Raw genomic sequence first — 22,197 nt, 5'->3', positions numbered from 1 at the left:
TTTTTTTTTTTCAATCAGGACTTGTTACTAAATCAACAGTACCTTATAATCTATGGTAAATTATAATCAAGGAAACATGGTTATGTCAATGCTTGATTTTCTTTGGTAGAAAGACCAGCTCCAAGAGACTTGGCAACAAAGTCCTGCATAGAGGACCTTCTAATAAAGATGGGGGATTGTGCACATGTACTTATTTGCACTTCCTTACAAAATCACACTGAAATGACAATAATGCAATAAATTGGGGGGGGGGGGCTCATAAGGCAAAGTAATTATAGACAAGATAACAATAAAACAGGTGTCATCAAAATTGTGGAGGGTAAAACAGATGGGTTAAGAGGTAACTGACAACTGATCTGAGAAGCAGAAAGTCAAGTTATCTATTATGGAATTAATAGCTGAGAATCAAAAGGCACATACACTGGAACCCTAGAAAGGTTCAGAAACTGGAAGCACCATATATATCTGAAGGAATGGCTGCACTCTGACAACAAGAAAACTGTTGAGAGCCTATATAACAACATGGAGACTTCTAGGTGCACTTCCCTGCAGCACTGCTGGGCAATAATTTCTCCTAAAATAGAAGAAAAGTGAAAATGAACTCTTTTGAGAGGTTATACTGAAGTAACTTATTAAGAAACAAAAAAGTTACTAAGAGTGAGGGAGCTATACTGAAAAGAGGGAGAAAATAATTCTTGGAAATAAAAATATTCGGAACCAAAACAAAAATTCAAAAGAAGACTCAGAAGATACTACTGAGGAAGCCTCCCAAAAGGAAAAAAAGAAAAAACATGCATGTGACACAGGTGCACATAGGAGAGTCGGGGGAGGATTTGGAGAACCTGTCAGACTGATCTTAGTCAGACATCTGACTAAGTAAGAAAATGGAGACAATGGAGGGAAAGAAATTATCACAGAAATCATGTAAGAAAATTTGCCAGAACTAAAGTACATGACCTTCCAGATTGAAAGAAATCACTATGTACTCAATATAATGAATTATAAAAGCCTCAACCCCTAGACACATCATTATGAAATCTCCAAACACTGGAGATAAACAAAATATCCTCAGTTTCCAGAGAAGAAAAAAAACAAAACTCGGATTGCATAAAAAGTATTAGGGTATCAGACTTTCCAATAGCAACTCTGGAAGTTAGATTACAAGAAGTCATACTTTAAGGTTCTGAAGGAAAATAATTTCCTATCTATAATTCTGTATCTAGCCAAACTGTCATTTGAGTGTATGGTAGAAATAGACATTGAAAGAAGCAGTCTGAAATTTTAACTATCATATGTATTTTTTATTTTTTGGAATAATGATAGAACGAAATTCATAGAAATAATCTTTGTCTCATGTAGCTGACAGTAAATCTAGATTAAAGGAGATCTGATCAGAGAACCCCAGGAGGACTATTTCCAAGAAAAAATAAAATTGACAGAGTAATAGATTATGTGATGCATTTGAACTTAAAAGAAGATTTACACTTCTGTTGGGGAAGTGGTAATGAAGAATACAGATCTATAAAAAATAAACAAAAAAGTAAGGCAGTCATTAACTGCAGAGAAAACAAAAAGTTGTAAAAGAATAAAAATGGAATAATAGTATGCTATACAATTATAATAGCTTTCCTTTAAACATTTACAGTTAGAAAAATGTAAATATCCAATATTAATTAATCAAAAAATGTGGTGTAACTATGTTGGAAGGGAAAAGGGAAGTATGTAGGGGAGGGAATGGTTGCTGAGGTACGGGGTTGTCAGGGCTCAAATCATGGAACTCTAGAGAATGAGGTTTTGGCATGCTGAGTACTTTGAACTATGGAAGATTGGAAGAACCACAGAAGAAAGGCCTGACTTTAGCCTGCCTTCCTGTCTCTTATCCTTCTTACTCCCCTGAAAAGTCATAGAAATCCGAATTTCTCTTCCCCAAGACAAATCATAGCAATTAGAACTCCTCTTCCACAAAAGCCAGCCATAAAACTTAGGTCGCTGTCTCCCGTCTCCCTTGAAGACCTTCAATTCAAAGGTATTCTGTTCCACACTCAGGAAAAAAGAATGCTATACAGTGAGGCTAAGAAAAATATGAACACATAGGCCTTCCTGGTTCCTTACCTCAGTCTGTTACCATTAGATCATAGTCTTTTATCTGATCAAATTTCTGCATGGCTACCATTCTTCATCTGACCTAAGCATAAAATGGTTTCCCCAAGGTCTTCATTTCTGAAATCTCCTGTGTCACATAAAACTCTAATTAAATAAATGTTATGCTTTTCTCTTACAAACCACATATGTTGTTTAAAAATAAAGAGGTAAATGCCAAAAGAAATAGCTAAAGAATTGAAAGTGGTTGCCTCTGGAGAATGCTAGGATAAAGGAATGCTCTTATTAGTTATGGGCCTTGTAAAACTTTTTGACTTTTTATATTGCGTATATGTCTTATTTGGGAAAAAGTTGCCCACTTCCTACCAAGTTTATTAAGAATATATGTGCAGATGGAAATAGCAGTGAACACTGAGTAAATGTCTCATCCCAGGTGCTTTGCCCTCTCTGTGCCTTATATGTCTTGGTGAGCATGCTTTATTCTCCTTCAAATTGATGGTGGATTTAACCTCACAGGTTGCACCATGACAGAGCTAATCATGTTACCTTGACAGGTACTTTCCATGAAAGAATATTTTCTACAAAAAGTACAACCAGGATTTTTCTGAGATAATTTGCCACTAAGACATTACAACATTTCATGAAGTCACCTGGTATTTAAAAATAGCTGCAAAACGCTCAGCAGCCCAGCGTTAGCATTTTTATTTAGGAGCATGCATACTCTGTGGAGTGTCGGGATAATGTAGCTCTAGGTAGACATTAAACACACAAATATAGATATGGAGCTCAAGAGTGAGATCTACAATTAAGATATGGGTTTAGAAGCCAAGCCTGTGGTTGAACTCATAGATGGGGATGAAGAGAGAGAGTGGTAGCAAGAGGAATCTCAGGACAGAGAAGGTTTATTTTTAAGATGGAAGAGACATGATCAATTATTCTTATCACTCCTATATTGCAACCTTTCTTCCCATCTTCTTTCAAAAGGAATTAGAAAGGGCCAGGGTTGCAAAGAGACCAGCATCAGAAAATGATTTTGGTGCCAACTCAGGCTAAACTGTGTGCCTGTAAACAGGATTTGTCAAAGGTAGAACCAGCCACTGAGAAGGTATTCAAAGCAGGGTTTGCTTTTTTTTTTTTTTTTTTTTTTTTCAGTAGGTAATAAACATGTCAGTTATTTTCTAGTGAACAAAACTTAGATGATATTTAATTGCAATTTTAAATTATATAGCTTAATACATATAATACAAGCACATAATGGATTTGGCACAAGTACTGGTAACTACATCCTCTTCTGAAGAACACTCTAATTTACACTTAAGTACCTAATTTTAAAAATTGATATTGGACAGAATTTAGTTATTTCAGGTATAAATTTTGTGATGTAACTTCACGACAATTGTTCAATAGTGGCATAGTCAAAATTATTTTCCATTAAAGATACCCAAGTTTAATACTATTACAGAGAAATAAATTCTGAAAACTACATTTGTGTTGTGTGTCCTTAACCTCCTTTTTAGAACCTAAATCACTGATTATACTAATAATGGAAAAATGTGCAATCTGCCTTTATAAATTGTATTTGTTTCCAAGTTCATTAAATCTGGACCATCTCAAAACTCATTTTATGACTGATCAAGAAAAAAGTTCTGAGATAATTATAGAGCACCTACTATGTGCTGAGTGCTTTATATGCATTTTCTCACTTACATTTTATAACTACCATAGGAGATGATAATTCCCCATTTCATTAAGTAAAAAATTGATGGGGTTATACTTTTAACACACATCTAATTCTAACGCTTATCATTTTACCTCTATATGCTTCTTTCATTGTAGAGTATTAAAGACAATTTTTGAAAAAGTTCTGGCAGCTCTACCCAAGGGTGGGCTGCTACAGCCCTCTGTGAGGTTGTGAGCCTTCATTTGCAGAAGCTTGTAACTCTAAGCCAGAGTGGAGATGGCCAGTCACTGTGCTGTAAAGACATTCAAACTGTCCATGGGGAAGTCCCTGTGAAGAGGAGGGGATGCTGGCTGCTTGCCAGCAACTCACACACCCTTGCCAGTCATGCCAAAGAGCTGCCCTGAATCAAAATCAGCCAGCTTCAGGCCAGCCATAGGATGAGAGCAACCTCCGGAGAGATCCTAAACCAGAACAACCCAAATAAGCCACTCTCACATATCTGATGCACAGAAACTGGGGATTATAAATGTTCACTTAACAGAAAAGGCTGATCTTATTATTACTATAAGTAACGCATTTGAATATGAGCAACATTTCCAGCCTTATCACTAACTGTTTTGCCTTTCCCAACAATATGGAGTACACTATGGCTACAGAGAAAAGCTCACTGTTTCAAGGGAAGGAAAGGGAAAAGCAAGAGAGAAACAAAAAGCCCACACCTTCAAGTTTTTCTCACTACCAGTCACCACTTCACATCCTCCTTTCCCTTCTTGACTCTGCATCTTTTAAGATATGTCCTGATATAACTCTATCTCCTAATACTACTGTAGTTGAGGCCACCATCTTATCTTGCCCGAGTACTTCAATAGCCTCTGACTGGCCTCCCACAGAAATATAAAACAATATATTATATATAATATTTAGTCTAAAATGTATTTTCAATATATCAATTAAACCATTTTATTTATCTAAAGTTCTTAAAAGGTTTCTTGTTGCTTATGTTTTAATGTCCTTATACTGGCTTACATTCTGTGTAAGTTGGCCCATGTCTATCTCTTCCACATCATTTTCCTTCGCTCCCCTCAGAAAGGACAAACTGGGGTAAAGTTGTAAAGAGACTTAGATAAAATGCAACCAGTCTGAACTTCATCCCATAGGACAATAATGTAAAAACTTTTTATGCTAAAAGAACACTTTTTCATTAAATAAAGCATTGCACGTAATGCCAATAAATAAAACTTATAAAAGTAGAGATGTTGGGGGCTGGGGTTGTAGTTCATCAGTAGCACACTTGCCTGGCATGCATGAGGCACTGGGTTTGATCCTCAGCACCACATATAAATAAATAAATAAATAGATTAATTAATTAATTAATTAAAGGTCCATCGACAACTAAAAAATATTTTTAAAAAAAGTAGAGATGTTCTGGTTGAAGCAGATTCAGGGGCCCCATTTCAACCACTAATACCAAAACATCCCTAAGGCTACATGTTAGATATGGAGGGCTGTCCTTTAGTTCTTAATTTCTGGTTGTATTACATTGATTGACTGACCTTTCATGTCTCAACTTCCCTCTCATATTTTGTCTTTTAGCTTTAAATCTGGAAATATTTCTTTGATTTTATCTTTCAGATTACTATTTTAGTCTACAGTTAAATACAGTATATTGATTCTCTTCACATGTACACATAGAGCATTTTCTATTTCTTAATTTTTAAAATCACATTTTTATTCCAAAGATCTCACTGTTTCATTTGAACACTGATCTGTTCTTATTCCATTCTCTTCTAGAACCTCTCAAATGTTATTATTCAGACTATATTTTATGTTTTTTTCTTCTTTGTTTAAATGTTTCATCCAAATCAGTTGTCTTGGCTCTTCTTTTTCCAATTGGTTTTAAGTGTCTGATAATCCTGGGCTATCCATTTGTATTTATAAGTGAAGATCTAAGTTGATGATTACACATAGCTGGCCCAGGTTTTCTATACAGCATAGAGCTCTGGTTCCCCCATCTGGTCTCTTTCCTGTACAGAAGGACTGACTGCGGGTATGTATATGGCCATGGCCACATTACAAGGTATGGGCTAGCCTTAGAAGGCAAATCGTGGGTGGGGTTGGGGGAAGGAAATCCAGCAGGCAGAAAAAGTTGAGCTTTACTTTGGTGGTACAGTGCTTTCATGTATTTTCCCCTTGGGCAGGGCTGCCTTTCCTTTTCATTCCATCTCTGTCCACATTTGTAACATAGGGAAGTCCCAAGTTGCTTCAGCTTCTGCTCTTTCCTCAAGACTGGCTTACCTTATGTACAGTTTTTGAATTTCAAAAAAAAAGCAGGGGGTGGGGGAGTTCAGAAAAGGGACACGTAGCCTGCAATTGCTACACTGTGGGAAATGGGGAGGGGCGTGCACATGCAACACATATTCTAAGAAGAACTGGGAAAGAAGACATATCAATTTATCTATTTAAGGCACAGACTTTTACATGATTACCCCTATAACTAAGAACGTGAAATTCTTGAGGTTCTGTATTCATGTTTATTTGTTTTCTCTTGTGTGCCATTTGGGTTGTTGCTTCCTAGTCTTCTGCTTCTATATCTCAGGAATTCCTCACAATTTCTAATGGCACCATTTCTTGTTGTCCAACAGTGTTGAAAATTAATCTTCTCATTCTTTTCCATTTTAAGCACTTGGAAAAGACAGGAAAACAGAGGCATCTGTTTAAAAAGTGATTTAGACATACTAAATGTCCTACTATTTGTAAATTAAGAGGAAATATGCAATAAAATTCAAAGATGGAATAATAAAATTCAAACCCCTTTCCATATCTACCTCTTTAAATTCATCTTTTACCATTTTCCTTCTTAGCTCATTACCCTCTAGATACATGTGCTTTCTTTCTAGTCCCCCAAAATATGAAGCTCATTCCTACTTCAGAGCCTTTGTAACTGCTATTTTTACATGGTAAACTATTCTTTGTGGTCTTTGCATTCCTGGCTGCTTTGCACAACTTGAATCTCTGTGCAAATGTCATTTCTTCCTAAAAGTCTTCTCCAGTGACCCATATAAAGTGATTCCATTCCAGTTTTTGTCACATCATTCTGGTTTGGTTTTACCATTACTGAGTTTATCCTATGCTGATGTCATCTTTTTAAAGTTAATTATTAGTTTAATTGTAAAAATTGATTGGGAGTAGTGTGATGATTTGTTACATTTATATACTGAACAATAATCAAATAAGGTTAAACATTTCTTATCAAGTGTCTGTTCTAATACTATCTTATTTCTTTGCTTACTTGTCTGAGTACCTGGACTAGCATGAGTGAATGCTATATGAACCTGATCAATAATACTCCTCAATGTATCCTAAGTATTTGATTAATATTTGCTGACTAAAGGTTTTGGAAAAGATAACATAGTCAATCAAGATCTCTAAAAAGCAAGAAAAAATAGTATCAACACCAAAGTTGGAGTATTAGCCATGAAAAGAAATAACCTTCATTTGTAACAATGATGGAAGAAAAGGAAGAACAGATTATGTTTTAAGGTGTTGGGGGACAATTCTCTCACATTTCTCCAAACAGGGAGCTACTTTATTCTAAACTATCTTTTCAAGGACAGCAATCAATCCTGGAAAATAAATAATGTGTCCTTTTTTTTTTATTGTACACAATAACGTGTCTTTTATAGAACAAAGGGCAAGCATGCTTACTGTCCACTGTTATTTGTATCTCCAAAGCAAAGGGTAGGCATGCTTAATGTCCATCATAGAAGATTTGAGTTCCTTAAGTTGGGGCTTCCACTCCAGGTACATATGTCATCCAGTCCTCTTCATGTCACCTAGGGGAACTGAGGTTCAGGGAACCAGTGCAAAAATGCTGATACCTAACAGTAAAGTAATACACTGTCCTTTTCTGACCCAGGAGTCTCATGTTTCCTACCAGCATCCATGAAACTGTGGCAGACTAACTTGTTAGTTTGAAAGAAGGGTAAAATCTCAGACTCTTCATGCTTCTTGCTCTGAGACTGAGGGGAAAAGGAGGCAAAGCTTGATAACTTGTTTTTTTCTAATGACAAATGAAGAGAGATCTGCTCAATGAGGCAGGGAGAACAGTGAGAAGCTTAACGAAGTGGTTTTATAAGCAATTACTGTAAGGAAAACTACAAATAAACACCTTCCCTTCACCCTGTCACTTCTACTGACTGACAAACACTGTTGATTTTTGTCTGACTGATGATTTTCTGTCCTCTCCAACTCCACAGTTTAAGTTGTTCAGTTCCTCCACACCTTCCCTGGATTATTTCCGTAATCTCTCCAAAGAAATCTCCCCTTCCCTCCTCAATCCAACCCACTGATGGTTTAATTTTATCAAAGAAAAAAATCTTATCATAAAATTCCTCTACTTAAAATTCTGCTAAGGCTTCTGATTGCCAAGAGACAAGAGCTTTAGTATGGCAATCAAAACCTTCATAATAATTTTCCTCTAGCATCTTTCTAGTTCTTACCTCCAACATACACTCCATGTATCACTAAGTAACAACTTGCTACCTTTATGCCTTATAATCACCTACCTTTTACTATAATGTTCCCTTCACCTGGAATATATTTTCTGCCAGTCGCCTCTTTGATGTATTTTCTGGTGCTACTACTTTATGACGGATTCCTGTTCCCTAGTCACAATCTTTTTACATCTGAAATTGCACAGCACATCATCTATATTTCCTAGAAAATGTGCATTTGCTACTCTAGGTATGTTTGTCCTTTGACTGGTACCTTTCAAATTATCCTTATCCTTTGGTTTCAGTGATACTATGCTTTCCTTATTTTTTTCCTACCACTCCTCACTGCTACTTCTTACTGTTTTTCACTGGTTCTTCCCTCCTTGTCCATCCCTTAAATGCTGGGTTCCTCAGAGACTGAAATCATCCTATCTTCTCTTTACTTCCTCCCTCCAAAACATGATTCACTCTAATTACCACTTACATGCCGATGCCTCCTTCTCAGTCTCCAACTCTATCCTGAGGATCAGGCTTACATATCTGCCTAGAGGCTGTCTCCCCTACAATATTCCACATGAACCTCAAGCTCACCCTTTCTAAAATTGATTTCACATTCTTCAATTTCAGACTCTTCCATGGTTCCAATCACATTGGATGGAAGCCTCATCCACTTAGTTATCTAGGATAAAAACTTGAGTGTCACCTTATCTATTTTTTCTACAAACCAACACATGTAGTCAAATCACCAATTCTATTACTGATACTAAATATTTCACAAAATTATCTAGTTCTTTCCATCTTACTGCTACCATCACAGTTTATGCCCGAAACACCTCTTAACCAATTATTCACAAAGTCCTCACTTGGTATCCCTGTCTCTAATAACTCCTTCCAATCTATTTTCCACACTTCTGCTTGGTAATTTTTCCAACTAATAAGGATAATTATCTTGCTTCTCTGAAATGCCTTAATGATCCCCCATTGCAAAACAGCTGAAATCCCAATAATAACACAAAATGGGTTCTTAAACACAGTTCCAGCTTATCTCTGATGCTAAAGTCTTCAAGTCCCAGAGTCATACCATGGTCCCTAGGCTCTCTGCCTTCTTACATATTATTTCATCTGATATGCACTTGCCTATCCCACTTTCCTCTCCCTTCCAACCTTCATCTAACTAACCCTGGATCTCAGGTTAGACAAAACTATCTTCAGGGAGCTTTCCCCAACACCAGGTCCCACTCGGACATGGTTAGATGATCAAACCTAATTTCACTGTAGATACTTCCAGGGTACTTTGTGCATTTCTCAATCATATATCACTCTTCATCTTACACTCTTCAACTTTTTGTTGACCCCCTGTAAGCAACCTGAACAATGATAGATAACTTACTATTTTACACACAGGTGCTTGAACATAGTATATGTTCTATAAATATTTACTGTCAGATGAATGAATGAATGAATGTTTTAGCTCTGTCAACAAAACAAAAATTTTCAATGGCAAAATCTAAAACTGATAAATATGTAACGATTACACACTATCTCAGAGAAAAAATATGGTGTTTTGTTTTTAGGTAAAAAAATTAATTTTCAAAGAACATGATCTGCAACATAAAAGTACAGTTCATAAACTGAAAAAGAAAACTAAGAATCACTTATTCCAGGTGCTGTCCCTTTAAACAAGTAAAATGTAACCAGTCCCTCAACTACATAACCAAGTAGAAATTACTATGCTTAATATTATTAAGAATAACATTATAAAATTAAATTTATAAAATTCAAAATAAGATACTATGAAAATAAAAATTGTTTCACTACATATGAATTGATTTGTTAATGTAGAAGTGAAAAAAAAATAAGAAATGTGAATATCCTATATAATTACAATGCTATAATCTCCTTAAGAGCTTTTAAATTTTTAAAATATTTTTTAATTTATCTTTTAATTTTTTGCACACTGCATTTTGATTCATTGTACACAAATGGGGCACATCATTTAGTTTGGTTGGTTGTACACAATGTAGATTCATACCATTCATGTAATCATACATGTACATAGGGTAATGATGTCTGTCTCATTCCACCATTTTTCATACCCCCCTCCCTCTCCTTTCCTTCTACATAATCTCGTTACCCCATTCTCCTCTCCCTCCCCAAATCCCCACCCCTAATATATATTGTTCTCCACTTATCAGGGAAAACATTCAGCCTTTGGTTTTTTGTATTGGCTTATTTCACTTAGCATATTTTCCAATTCCATCCATTTATTTGCAAGTGCCATATTATTATTCTTTATGGCTGAATAATATTCCATTGTGTATATATACCACAGTTTCTTTATCCGTTCATCTGTTGAAGGGCATCTAGGTTGGTTCCACAATCTGGCTATTATGAACTGAGCTGCTATAAACATTGATGTGGCTGTGTTACTGTGGTAAACTGATTTTAAGTCCTTCAGGTATAAACCGAGGAGTGGGATAACTGGGCCAAAAGGTGGGTCCATTCCATATTTTCTAAGGATTCTACACAGTGTTTTCCAGAGTGGCTGCACCAATTTGCAACTCCACCAGCAATGCAAAAGTGTGCCTTTTTCCCCACATCCACGCCAACATCTGTTATTGTTTGTGTTCTTGATAATAGCCATTCTAATTGGAGTAAGATGAAATCTTAGAGTTGTTTTAATTTGCATTTCTCTAATTACTAGAGATGTTGAACACTTTTTCATATATTTATTAATTGCCTGTGTGTCTTCTTCTGTAAAGTGTCTGTCCAGTTCCTTGGCCCATTTATTGACTGGGTACTTTGTATTTTTGGCGTAAAGTTTTGTAAGTTCTTTGTAAATTTTGGAGATAAGTACTCTACCTGAAGTGCGTGTGGAAAAGATTTTCTCCTACTCTGTAGGCTCTCTCTTCACATTCTTGATTGTATCCTTTGCTGAGAAAAAGCTTTTTAGTTTGAGTCCATGCCATTTATTGATTCTTGCTTTGATTTCTTGTGCTTTGGGAGTCTTGTTGAGGGAATCTGATCCTAAGCCAACATGATGAAGATTCAGGCCTGCTTTGTGCACAGTCTCTGGTCTAATTCCTATGTCCTTGATACATTTTGAGTTAAGGGTGTGAGATAGAGGTCTAATTTCATTTTACTGCATGTGGATTTCCAGTTTTGCCAGCACCATTTGTTGAACAGGCTATCTTTTCTCCATTGTATGTTTTTGGCTCCTTTGTCTAGTATGAGGTGACTATATTTATGTGGTTTTGCATCTGTGTCTTCTATTCTGTATCACTGGCGTATTTTGGTGCTAATACCATGCTGTTTTTGTTACTATTGCTCGGTAGTAGAGTTTAATGTCTGGTATTGTGATACCTCCTATTTTACTTTTTCTACTCAAGATTGTTTTGGCTATTCGAGGTCTTTTGTTCTTCCAGATGGAAGTTCATGATTGCTTTCTCTATTTCTATGAGGACTTTCATTGAGATTCTAATTGGAATTGCACTGAATCTGTACAGCACCTTTGGTAGAATGGCCATTTTGACAATGTTAATTCTGCCTATCCAAGAACATGGGAGAGTCTTCCATCTTCAAAGGTTTTCTTCAAATTCTTTCTTCAATGTTCTGTAGTTTTCACTGTAGAGGTCTTTCACCACTTTTGTTAGATTAATTCCCAAGTTTTTTTTTTTTTTTTTTGAGGTTACTGTGAATGGAGTGGTTTTCCTAATTTCTCTTTCAGAGGATTCATCACTTATGAATAGAAATGCATTAGATTTATGCATATTTATTTTATATCCTGCTACTTTGCTGAATTCATTTATTCTAGAAGTTTTCTAGTGGAGTTTTTTGATCTTCTAAATATAGGATCATGTCATCAGCAAATAGTAACAGCTTTAGTTCTTCTTTTCCTATTTGTATCCCTTTAATTTCTTTGGTCTGTCTAATTGCTCTGGCAAGTGTTTCAAGGACAATGTCCAATAGAAGTGGTGAAAGAGAGCATCCCTGCCTTGTTCAATTTTTCTCCATTAAGAATGATGTTGGACCCTGAACAAAAATCAACTCACAATGGATCAAGGACCTTGAAATCAGAACAGAAGCCCTGCATTTTATAGAAGAAAAAGTAGGTCCAAATCTTCACCTTGTTGGCTTAGGATCAGACTTCCTTAACAGGACTGCCATAGCACAAGAAATAAAAGCAAGAATCAATAACTGGGATAGATTAAAACTAAAAAGTTTTCTCTCAGCAAAGGAAACTATCAGCAATGTGAAGAGAGAGCCTACAGAGTGGGAGAATATCTTTGCCACTCCTACTTCTGATAGAGCACTAATTTCCAGATTATATAAAGAACTCAAAAAACTCTACACCAAGAATACAAATAACCCAATCAACAAATGGGCTAAGGAAATGAACAGACACTTCACAGAAGAAGATGTACAAGCAATCAACAGATATATGAAAAAATGTTCAACATCTCTAGTAATAAGAGAAATGCAAATCAAAACTACACTAAGATTTCATCTCACCCCAATTAGAATGGCAATTATCAAGAACACAAGCAACAACAGGTGTTGGCGAGAATGTGGGGAGAAAGGTACACTAGTACATTGCTGGTGGTGTTACAAATTAGTGCAGCCACTCTGGAAAACAGTATGGAGATTCCTCAGAAAGCTTGGAATGGAACCACCATTTGACCCAGCTATCCCACTCCTTGGCCTATACCCAAAGGACTTAAAATCAGCATACTACAGAGATACAGCCACATCAATGTTCATAGCTGCTCAATTCACAATAGCCAGACTGTGGAACCAACCTAGATGCCCTTCAATTGATGAATGGATAAAGAAACTGTGGTGTATATATATATATACAATGGAATATTACTCAGCTATAAAGAATAATAAAATTATGGCATTTGCAGGCAAATGGATGAAATTGGAGGATATCATGCTAAGTGAGATAAGCCAATCTCAAAAATCCAAAGGACGAATGATCTCGCTGATAAGCGGATGATGACAGATAATGGGGGGTTGGAGGGGGGCAAGAATGGAGGAAGGAGGGACTGTATAGAGGGAAAAGAGAGGTGGGAGGGGTGGGGGGGAAGGAAAAACTAATGGAATGAATCAAATATCATTACCCTATGTAAATGTATGATTACGCAAATGGTATGCTGTTACTCCATTTACAAACAGAAACAACATGTATCCCATTTGTTTACAATAAAAAAAAGAAAAAGAATGATGTTGGCCGTGGGCTTTGCACAGATAGCCTTTACAATGTTTGTTGTTTTTTTTTTTTTGTTTTTTTTTTATTGTAAACAAATGGGATACATGTTGTTTCTCTGTTTCTACATGGCGTAAAGGCATACCATTTGTGTAATCATAAATTTACATAGAGCAATGTTGTTTGATTCATTGTTATTTTTTCCCTTCCCCCCTCCCCTCCCACCCCTCTTTACCCTCTATACAGTAGTTCCTTCCTCCATACTTGCCCCCCTCCCTAACCCTAACTCTAACCCTTCCCTCCCCCCCATTATGTGTCATCCTCCACTTATCAGCGATATCATTCGTCCTTTGGCTTTTTGAGATCGGCCTATCTCACTTAGCATGATATTCTCCAATTTCATCCATTTGCCTGCAAATGTCATAATTTTATCATTCTTTATGGCTGAGTAATATTCCATTGTATATATATACCACAGTTTCTTTATCCACTCATCAATTGAAGGGCATCTAGGTTGGTTCCACAGTCTGGCTATTGTGAATTGAGCAGCTATGAACATTGATGTGGCTGTATTTCTGTAGTATGCAGATTTTAAGTCCTTTGGGTATAGGCCAAGGAGTGGGATAGCTGGGTCAAATGGTGGTTCCATTCCAACTTTTCTAAGGAATCTCCACACTGCTTTCCAGAGTGGCTGCACTAATTTGCAGCCCCACCAGCAGTGTATGAGTGTACCTTTCTCCCCACATCCTCGCCAACACCTGTTGTTGCTCGTATTCTTGATAATCGCCATTCTAATTGGGGTGAGATGGAATCTTAGGGTGGTTTTGATTTGCATTTCTCTTATTACTAGAGATGTTGAACATTTTTCCATATGTTTGTTGATTGCTTGTAGATCTTCTTCTGTGAAGTGTCTATTCATTTCCTTAGCCCATTTGTTGACTGGACTATTTGAATTCTTGGAGTAGAGTTTTTTGAGTTCTTTATAGATTCTGGAGATTAGTGCTCTATCTGAAGTATGATTGGCAAAGATATTCTCCCACTCTGTAGGCTCTTTCTTCGCATTGCTGATAGTTTCCTTTGCTGAGAGAAAGCTTTTTAGTTTGAATCTATCCCAGTGGTTGATTCTAGCTTTTATTTCTTGTGCTATGGGAGTCCTGTTAAGGAAGTCTGGTCCTAGACCAACAAGGTGAAGATTTGGACCTACTTTTTCTTCTATAATCTGCAGGGTCTCTGGTCTGATTCCGAGGTCCTTAATCCATTTTGAGTTTAGTTTCGTGCATGGTGAGAGATATGGGTTTAGTTTCATTCTGTTGCATATGGATTTCCAATTCTCCCAGCACCATTTGTTGAAGAGGCTATCTTTTCTCCATTGCATATTTTTGGCCCCTTTGTCTAGTATGAGAAAATTGTATTTATTTGGGTTTGTGACCGTGTCCTCTATTCTGTACCATTGATCTACCTTTCTATTTTGGTACCAATACCATGCCGTTTTTGTTACTATTGCTTTGTAGTAGAGTTGAAGATCTGGTATTGCAATACCCCCTGTTTCACTCTTCCTGCTAAGGATTGCTTTAGCTATTCTGGGTTTCTTATTCTTCCAGATGAATTTCATAATTGCTTGCTCTATTTCTGTAAGGTACACAATTGGGATTTTAATTGGAATTGCATTGAATTTGTAGAGCACTTTAGGTAGTATGGCCATTTTGACAATATTAATTCTTCCTATCCAAGAACATGGAAGATCTTTCCATCTTCTAAGGTGTTCTTTAATTTCTTTCTTTAGTGTTGTATAGTTCTCATTGTAGAGGTCTTTCACCTCTTTTGTGAGATTGATTCCCAAGTATTTTATTTTTTTCGAGGCTATTGTGAATGGGGTAGTTTTCCTAATTTCTCTTTCTGAAGATTCATCACTTATGTATAAAAATGCGTGGGATTTATGGGCATTGATCTTGTAACCTGCTACTTTACTGAAATCACTTATGAGTTCTAAGAGTTTTCTGGTGGAATTTCCTGGTTCCTCTAAATATATAATCATGTCATCAGCGAACAGGGATAGTTTGAGTTCTTCTTTTCCAATTCGTATCCCTTTAATTTCTTTGGTTTGTCTAATTGCTCTGGCCAGAGTCTCAAGAACGATGTTGAATAGAAGTGGTGAAAGAGGGCATCCCTGCCTTGTTCCAGTTTTTAGGGGGAATGCTTTCAGTTTTTCACCATTTAGAATGATATTAGCCATGGGCTTAGCATAAATGGCCTTTACAATGTTAAGGAATGTTCCCACTATCCCTATTTTTTCTAGTGTTTTGAGCATGAAGGGGTGCTGTATTTTATCAAATGCTTTTTCTGCATCTATTGAAATAATCATGTGATTCTTGACGTTAAGTCTATTGATATGGTGAATTACGTTTATTGATTTCCTGATGTTGAACCAACCTTGCATCCCTGGGATGAAACCCACTTGATCATGGTGCACTATCTTTTTAATATGTTTTTATATGTGATTTGCTAAAATTTTGTTGAGAATTTTTGCGTCGATGTTCATTAAGGATATTGGTCTGAAATTTTCTTTCCTTCATGAGTCTCTGTCTGGTTTAGGTATCAGTGTGATATTGGCTTCATAGAAGGAGTTTGGGAGGGTTCCCTCCTCTTCTATTTTATGGAATACTTTGAGAAGTATTGGAATGAGCTCTTCCTTAAAGGTTTTGTAGAACTCGGCTGAGAACCCATCTGGTCCCGGACTTTTCTTTGTTGGTAGGCTTTTGATGACTTCTTCTATTTCAGTACTTGAAATTGGTCTATTTAAATTGTTTATGTCCTCCTCATTCAGTTTAGGCAATTCATATGTCTCTAGAAACCTGTTGATGTCTTCGAAATTTTCTATTTTGTTGGAGTATAGATTTTCAAAATAGCTTCTAATTATGTTTTGTATTTCCATCCTGTCTGTTGTGATATTTCCTTGTTCATTCCGAATTTTAGTGATTTGGGTTTTCTCTCGTCTTCTCTTTGTTAGTGTGGCTAAAGGTTTATCAATTTTGTTTATTTTTTCGAAGAACCAACTATTTATTTTGTCAATTTTTTGTATTGTTTCTTTTGTTTCAATTTCATTGATTTCAGCTCTGAGTTTAACTATTTCCTGTCTTCTACTACTTTTGGTGCTGTTCTGTTCTTCTTTTTCTAGGGCTTTGAGCTGTAGTGTTAGGTTGTTTATTTGTTGAGTTTTACTTCTTTTATTAAATGCGCTCCATGAAATAAATTTCCCTCTAAGTACTGCTTTCATAGTGTCCCAAAGATTTTGATATGATGTTTCTTTGTTCTCATTTACCTCTAAGAATTTTTAAATTTCCTTCCTAATATCTTCTGTTATCCATTCATCATATAATAGCATATTGTTTAATCTCCAGATGTTGGAATAGTTTCTGTGTTTTACTCTTTCATTTATTTCTAACTTCAATCCATTATGATCTGATAGAATACATGCTAGTGTCTCTATCTTCTTGTATTTGCTAACATTAGCTTTGTGGCATAATATATGGTCTATTTTAGAGAAGGATCCATGTGCTGCTGAGAAGAAAGTGTACTCACTCTTGGTTGGATGGTATATTCTATAAATGTCCGTTAAGTCTAAATTATTGATTGTGTTGTTGAGATCTATGGTTTCTTTGTTCAATTTTTGTCTGGAAGATCTGTCCAGTGGTGAGAGCGGCGTGTTAAAATCACCTAGTATTATTGTGTTGTGGTCTATTTGGTTTCTGAAATTGAGAAGGATTTGTTTGACATACATAGATGAGCCACTGTTTGGGGCATAGATGTTTATGATTGTTATATCTTGCTGATTTATGCTTCCCTTAAGCAGTATGAAATGACCTTCTTTATCCCTTCTGACTAACTTTGGCTTGAAGTCCACATTATCGGAAATGAGGATGGATACTCCAGCTTTTTTGCTGAGTCCATGTGCATGGTATGTTTTTCCCCATCCTTTCACCTTTAATCTATGGGTATCTTTTTCTATGAGGTGAGTCTCTTGCAGGCAACATATTGTTGGATCTTTCTTTTTAATCCAGTCTGCCAGTCTATGTCTTTTGATTGATGAATTCAGGCCATTAACATTCAGGGTTATTATAGAGAAATGATTTGGTTTCCCAGTCATTTGGTTCATTTTTAAAATTTTGTTTATTTATTTGTTTGACACAACTTGTTTCCTCCTTTATTTGACAATTCCTTTAGGATAATTCCTCCCTTTGCTGATTTGCTTCTTTGTTTTTCATCTCTTCCTCATGGAATATTTTGTTGAGAATGTTCTGTAATGCTGGCTTTCTTTTTGTAAATTCTTTTAGCTTTTGTTTATCATGGAAGGATTTTATTTCATCGTCAAATTTGAAGGTAAGTTTTGCTGGGTGTAAGATTCTTGGTTGGCATCCATTTTCTTTCAGGGCTTGAAAAATGTTGTTCCAGGACCTTCTAGCTTTTAGGGTCTGGATTGAAAAATCTGCTGATATGCGTATTGGTTTCCCCCTGAATGTAATTTGGTTCTTTTCTCTCACAGCCTTTAAAATTCTGTCTTTATTTTGTATGTTAGGTATTTTCATTATAATGTGCCTTGGTGTGGGTCTGTTGTAATTTTGTGTATTTGGAGTCCTGTAAGCCTCTTGAACTTGATTTTCCATTTCATTCTTCAGATTTGGGAAATTTTCTGATATTATTTCATTGAATAGGTTGTTCATTCCTTTGGCTTGTTTCTCTAGACCTTCCTCAATCCCAATAATTCTTAAATTTGGCCTTTTTATGATATCCCATAGTTCTTGTAGATTCTGTTCATGATTTCTTACCATCTTCTCTGTTTGTTCAACTTTGTTTTCAAGGTTAAATATTTTGTCTTCAATGTCTGAGGTTCTGTCTTCCAGGTGTTCTATCCTATTGGATATGCTTTCTATGGAGTTCTTAATTTGGTTTATTGTTTCCTTCATGTCAAGGATTTCTGTTTGGTTTTTTTTTCAATATCTCTAACTCTTTATTGAAATGATCTTTTGCTTCCTGTATTTGCTCTTTTAACTGTCGATTGGTGCGATCATTCAATGCTTGCATTTGCTCTTTCATCTCATCGTTTGCTTCTCTGATCATTTTAATTATGTACATTCTGAACTCCTTTTCTGTCATTTCTTCTGCCATGCTGTCATTGGGTTTTATTGATGTAGCATCTAGATTTGTTTGCAGCATTTTCTTTCCTTGTTTTCTCATATTGTTCAGATATCAGTGGACCGCTGAGATATTGCAGATTTCCTCTGTTGATTTACAATGTCCCTGAAGATTTCTATATATATCCCCTCTTAGCCTTCAGTAGGCTGAAGTCTTGGAGGAAGTTGATAATGCGGTGCTCCACAAGGAAGCTGCCTCTCTAGGAGTGGTGGCCTTCAGGTGGGGTATATTCCCTGCTAGTGGGCAGAGGTGCCTCCACTTGTTGACCAATGGTCATCCAAAGGGGACCTAGGCTGTGGGCTGAGGCAAGGCCTGTTTGGGCCTGTGTCTCTGGTTTTACCGTCCTTGTGGGGAAACCTCACCAGGCAGGGAAGACTCACCCAGTGGGGAGGTCTCGCTGGTCAGTTTCCTCCTAGAGGTTCCCCTCAATTTACAGCTACTGCCTGGGCTGGGCTGCCTTCCTCTGCAAAGTTTCCAGGGGCCCGGCCCTACCTCCTGGGCCTGGGAGCCTCACCCTTCGCAGATGAATCTCCTTAGGCTGCCCCTCCTCAGAGAATTTGCCCACAGGCCTGGAACCTTTGCTCCGCCCTAAGCCTGTCTCTGTGCGGCTCTTCCACCCAGAAGCCTCCTAGATCCTGGGACCCTGCTCTGCACCTAATCGCCTGGCTATGCGGCCCCTCCTCTGAGCAGCCACCTGGGGCCCGTACAATCGCTCTGAGTCCCAGAGACCCGCCACAGGCCTCTTCCTCCAGACAGCCGCCCAGTATGCCGGTGCGGTCACTAGGAGTCCAAGAAACTCACTTCGTGCCTCCTCCTCCCACCAACCACCCGTAGCCCGGGGCAATCAATCACTCCGAGTCGAAGTGACCCTCCCCGTTCCTCCTCCTTCTCCAGATAACCCCCCGAGTGTTCAGGAGCAGTCCCTCTGAGTGGCTCTGAATCCACGTGACCCGCTGCACGGGTCCTCTGGGCACCGCCCGGAGCTCAGGTGCGGCCACTCAAGACCAAGCGTCCCACCACGCTTCTCCTCCAGGCAGCCCCCCTGTGTTCAGGAGCTGTCACTTTAAGACCAAACAACTCACCACTCGCCTTCTCCTCTGAGCAGCCGCCTGGAGCGCTAATGCAGTCACTGCGAGTCCAAAGGACCCGCCGTGCTCCTTCTCCTCCTTCTCCTACTCCTCCGGGCAGGCCCCGGGGTTCAGAAGTGGTCAGAGTCCAAACAGCTTGCCACGCAGCCCCTTCTCTGGCAACCGCCTGTAGCTCTGGTGTAATCACCCGAATCCAAGCGGCCGCTCCTCTTCCTCCTCGTCCTCAGGGCAGGCCCCGGTGTTCAGAAGCGTCGTTCTGATTCCAAACAGCTCGCCGCGCAGCTTCTCCTCTGGCAACCGCCTGTAGCTCTGGTGTAGTCTCTCCGAATCCAAGTGGCCACGCTCCTCTCCTCCTCCTCAGGGCAGGCCCCGGTGTCCTGAGTCCACACAGTTCTCCTCGCCACTCGTCCCCTGGGCAGCCGCCGGAGCCCCAGTGGCTGCTCCGAGTCCCAGCGCTGTGCCGAGCGGCCTCCTTTACAGCGCTCCCAGCTGTCTGAGTTCACTGCTCCAGCGGGGGGAGGGGCGTCTCGCCAGCAGTTCTACTTCACAAAGTTTCCTGCGTTCCGGGACCCCCGTCCCATCCGGGATGCCCCCCCAGGGGGTGAGAGTCACCCGGCTGCTTTGAGTTGGTCCCAAGCGTCTCAATATCTCCTCTTTTGAATCCTGAGTCCTGGAGCAACATGAAATGCAGCCACCCTCTAGGCCGCCATCTTGGAAACCTGCCCTTTACAATGTTGAGGTATGTTTCTACTATTCCTATTTTTTCTAGTGTTTTAAGCATGAAGGGGTGCTGTATTTTATCAAATGCTTTCTCAGCATCTATTGAAATAATCATGTGATTCTTAACTTTAAGCGTACTGATGTGATGAATTACATTTATTGATTTCTGGATGTTGAACCAACCTTATATCCCTGGGATAAACCCCAGGTATGTTCATCAGGAATATTGGTCTAAGGTTTTCTTTCCTTGATGTCTGGTTTTGGTATCAGAATGATACTAGTCTCATAGAATGAGTTTGGAAGGATTCCCTCCTTTTCTATTTCCTGGAATACTTTGAGGAGTATTGGTATTAGTTCTTCTTTAAAGATCTTATAGATTTGGCTGAGAATCTATATTCTATCTTCTTCTATTTCAGTGCTTGAAATTGATCTGTTTACATTGTGTACGTCTTCCTGATTCAGTTTGGGAGGACCATATGTCTCTAAAAACTTGTCAATGTGTTCAATACTTTCTATTTTGTTGTAGTATAGATTTTCAAAGTAGCTTCTAATTATGTATTTCAATGGTGTCTGTCATGATCTTTCCTTTTTCATCATGAAGTCTAGTAATTTGAGTTTTCTCTCTCCTCTTTATTAGAGTCGCTAGAGGTTTATCAAATTTGTTTACTTTTTCAAAGAATCAACTTTTTGTTTTGTCAATTTTTTGAATTCTCATTTCAATTTAATTGATTTCAGCTCTGATTTTAATTATTTCCTGTCTTCTACTGTTTCTGGTGTTGATCTGTTCTTTTACTAGGGTTTTGAGATGTAATGTTAGGTCATTTAGTTGTTGACTTTTTATTTTTTTAACGTATGAGCTCAATGCAATGAACTTTCCTCTTAGTACTGCTTTCAGAGTGTCCCAGAGATTTTGATATGTTGTGTCATTGTTTTCATTTACCTCTAAGAATTTTTTTATTTCTTCCTCAATGTCTTCTGTTATCACTGCATCATTCAATAGCATATTATTTAGTCTCCAGGTGTATGAGTAGTTTTTGTTTGTAATTTTATCATTCATTTCTAATTGCATTCCATATGTTCTGATAGAATACAGGGTAGGATCTCCATTTTTTTGTATTTACTCATGGCTTCTTTGTGGCATAGCATATAGTCTATTTTGGAGAAGGATCCATGAGCTGCTGAGAAGAAAGTATATTCACTTGATGATGGATGAAATAATCTGTAAATATCCATTAAGTCTATATCATTGATTGTATTATTTAGTTCTATAGTTTCTTTGTTCAGTTTTTGTTTGGAGGATCTATCCAGAGGTGAGAGCAGTGTGCTAAAGTCTCCCATTATTAATATGTTTTGGTCTATTTGATTCTTAAAATTGAGAAGGATTTGTTTGATATACATAGATGCTCCATTGTTTGTGGCATAAATACTTAAATTTGTTATATCTTGCTGTTTTATGCTTCCCTTAAGCAGTATGAAATGTCCTTCTTTATCCCTTCTAACTTAGATTTGAAGTCCACCTTATCTGATATGACGATGGAGACCCCTGCTTTTTTACTGGGTCCATGGGCATGGTATGTTTTCCCCATCCTTTCACCTTTAGTCTGTGGATGTTTTTTTTGTGAGATGAGTCTCTTGAAGACAGCATATTGTTGGGTCTTTCTTTTTAATCCAATCTGCCAGTCTATGTCTTTTGATTATTGAGTTTAGGCCATTGAC

General features: G+C 37.7%; 1 protein-coding gene across 8 annotated transcripts in view; it reads right to left on the bottom strand.

Moving 5' to 3' along the window:
- The window catches only part of WDPCP (WD repeat containing planar cell polarity effector), a 390,926-nt gene that overhangs the window by 319,671 nt on the left and 49,058 nt on the right, over window positions 1–22,197 (bottom strand). The gene's annotated exons all lie outside the window — the stretch shown is intronic.

This window comes from Sciurus vulgaris, assembly GCF_902686455.1.
Source record: "Sciurus vulgaris genome assembly, chromosome: 14".
In the NCBI taxonomy this organism is placed as follows: Eukaryota; Metazoa; Chordata; class Mammalia; order Rodentia; family Sciuridae; genus Sciurus; species Sciurus vulgaris.
Note: the sequence above shows the minus strand (reverse complement) of the source record. Positions and strands in the feature narration are given on the sequence as shown.